At 36.3% G+C, this 3,407-nt stretch overlaps 1 pseudogene; it reads left to right on the top strand.

The window, feature by feature from the left end:
- The first annotated feature begins 1,141 nt into the window (after window positions 1-1,141).
- LOC149183480 (short-chain type dehydrogenase/reductase pseudogene) lies at window positions 1,142-2,660 on the top strand (annotated as a pseudogene).
- Window positions 2,661-3,407: the final 747 nt, after the last annotated feature.

Below are 3,407 nucleotides of genomic sequence, written 5' to 3'. Positions count from 1 at the left end.
TAAAAAATGCTTAGCATCGCAGAGATGAATCATGAAGAGCAAAAACCTTCCGCAGAAACCCTTTGCACCGCAAAAACCCTTCGCAGAAACCAGATATGAATTCTTGAAAACAAGACGATGATTAAAATAAAGGCAATTTTTTTAAACCAGTGACTAAAAGCCATTTAAATTATTCATAAACTTTAAAGTTTAGTTTAATTTATAAAATTTAAATTGATTTATACAATTGAAATTTAATTTAAATTTATAATTCAATTTATTTTATAAAATTAAAATTTATTTATAAATTAAAATTAAATTAATTAGATAAAAAATTTAATTTTATATAATAATCTATTTACCTAGCCATTTATATATATTCTACACCTGTGTTAAACCATTTTATTTTATGGAAACTTTTAAAACTTCAAAATAAATTAATTGATCTATTTTAATTTTAAATATTGATAAATTGTTTTCAATTACGGTTAATATTTAATATATTTAATAAAAAAATTTGATAGTATTTAATATAGCTGTACTCTAATAAGCTGGAGGAATTTTCTGGAAAGTTATGAAATTGTGGTCATATTTATGTTAAATTTCAAAATTTAAAGAGTGAGAGAAGTTTTTGATGGTGTTGAATCCATTTCCACCATAAAAACACGAGTCAAACACTGTTTCTATAAGATTTTTCGAAATTTTTTTACCCTAATTCCAGCGACTTTAAACAGTCCCGCCAATTCCTCCGCGTCAATAGGTGACTCCATTAATATATTTAATAAAAATTCCTTTGCCTCTCTCATGGTCAGGAGAGGTGCATTAAAAGGCTAAAAAGTATCCTAAATCTGGTAATACTATAAAGGCTGTCCCGTCCGGCTCTCACGGTGAATTAAATATCTCGGGAAATATTGTTCGCCCCCATCGATACATACGGACTCTCCGGCCGCATTCGCTGCATGATTTTGGACCACATAGGTATTATCTACAAGAGTTTTTTGGGTTTGGCATTTGCATGGTCCTGGACCAACTATGTCCACTACATTTTTTTGTACCCTATTTGCACGGTTCTGGTGAGAATATCTTACTGATATTTTCCAATTCAACCATATTTGTTGTTGGGTCCGATTTTTGGCAAAGGGTCTTATTTTTTGCGCCGGACAGGTACTCGGATTAGGAAGCTATCAGGGCACCCTCCATAGAAATATCGCTCAGGGAGGGCAAATTGCTTTTTTCCAGTTATGGCGACTGCTGATGAGCAGAAGCAGCAGCAGCAGGAGGAGAAGAGTATGAGGCCCCCTTTGCCCTTGGAAGGACGAGTGGCCATTGTAACAGGTGCGTCCAGGGGGATTGGCAGGGAAATTGCCCTCAAATTAGCGGAGAAGGGAGCCAAAGTGGTCGTCCATTACTCCTCCAATCAAGCCGCCGCCGAGGAAGTCGCTTCCCTAATCAATAATAAATCCTCTTCTTCTGGTAAGAATGGTGTTCGGGCGATTGTGTGTAAAGCCGATGTTGCAGAGCCTCCCAGGTGGCTCAGCTATTCGACATGGGCGAGCACACTTTTGGGGCACTCCATATCGTGGTAAACAACGCAGGAGTGCTGGACCCCAAGTATCCAACCCTTGCACAGACCTCGGATGAAGACTGGGACCGGACTTTCCAAGTGAACTGCAAGGGGGCATTTCTTTGTAGCAGAGAAGCCGCCAAGAGGGTCGTCCGCGGCGGCGGCGGTCGCATCATCAACATAACCAGCTCCGTTGTGGCACAGGCGAGAACAGGGTACGGCGCCTACTCGGCCAGCAAGGCGGCGGTGGAGATGATGACGAGAATCCTGGCGCAGGAATTGAGGGGCACTCAGATTACTGCAAATTGTGTGGCGCCAGGCGCTGTTGCCACCGATATGTTCTTTGCCGGCAAGAGCGAGGCTATGATCGAAGGTGGGATGAAATCCAATCCGTTTGAGCGGTTGGGCACGGTGGAAGATGTGGCTCCCCTGGTTGCGTTCTTGGCGAGTGACGAAGGAGAGTGGGTAAATGCTCAGATTGTTCGGGTCAATGGAGGCCAGGTTTGATGAGTAAAATTGAATGGTTTCTATGGCTAATGTTTTTTTTTTTCTTTATGGATTGTGCAGCTCACTGTACTGGTGTTTTCGGTCCTCAGTTGGGGTTTTAATAAATTGTGTTCATTCCTGTGTTTGAAGAAGTCGCTGAGAGTCTTTATGAACCTCACTTGGGGTTTTAATGGATTGTGTTTGAAGCAGTCATTTTGGGTTTATTTGAATATAGGAAATGCAATATTCATAATACATTACTATGTTGTCAATGAATAACATTTCCATGTTGGGGCTGAAATGAATTCTGTTGTCAATGAACACCATTTCCATGAACAACATTTCCATGTTGGGGCTGAAATGAATTCTGTAAGTTTCTGTAATGCATATAGATAGAATTATATGCATTCAAGATAGTAACTGCAATATTCATAATACATTACTATGGTGTCAATGAACAACAATTCCATGTTGGGGTTGAAATGAATTCTGTTTGTTGTCAATGAACAAGATTTCCAGGTTAGGGCTGGAATGAATTTCTAGTGGATTTTATCTTGGCTTTTCTCTAAGTTGATTGTGGATGAAATGGGGCAGTTTTTGAATGTGCAATGAAAACACAAGGTTTGGAATCTGGATGGATCATGGTGTTATTTATTTATGATATAATTAATTTTAATTGTATATAAAATTAATTTTTTAATTATGTATAGATTTAAAAAATAATATAACTATAATATTAATTTTGGAAATAATAAATAAATTAAAAGATAAGAAAATAAAATACCATGTTATTATATGTATTGCTTTTTAAATATGATAAATATGTTTCAATTTTACAAAGTGTAACTTTAAAAATTATTTATTTATTTTCTGTAATTTATTTTATTTATATTTATTTTTCATTGGATTAGTTGTTAATTTGGACATGTCATTGTCCAAGATCTCAAATAACGAGCCAATAGTATATAGGTCTTACCAGATTTTGTTTTTGAAATTAGACTTCATCAGAAGTATATTAAAGAAAAGGCCAGATTTTGTTTTTGAAATTAGACTTCTATCAGAAGTATATTAAAGAAAAGGCCGTAGTCTCACCACACTGTTTTTTTTGCCTTGAAAATTATGGAAATTTTGTCAAGGTTTATGATAAAATCCGGCAAGGATAGGTTACAGATGGCAAACTTCAAGATTTGGTTGCCCCAAAGGTTTTTGATGGTGCTGAATCCATTTCCATCATAAAAAGCATAATTCAAACACTGTTACTATAAAATTTCTTGAAAATTTTTGCCCGGAATTCTGACTGATTCAAACACTGCAATTGCAAGATTTCTTGAAATTTTTTTACTCAGATTCCAGCGATTTTTGACAACTTTTTTACCCA

Source organism: Pinus tabuliformis, chromosome 3_2 (genome assembly GCF_031772625.1).
Source record: "Pinus tabuliformis cultivar Carrire ecotype Pingquan chromosome 3_2, CPIR1, whole genome shotgun sequence".
In the NCBI taxonomy this organism is placed as follows: domain Eukaryota; kingdom Viridiplantae; phylum Streptophyta; class Pinopsida; order Pinales; family Pinaceae; genus Pinus; species Pinus tabuliformis.
Note: the sequence above shows the minus strand (reverse complement) of the source record. Positions and strands in the feature narration are given on the sequence as shown.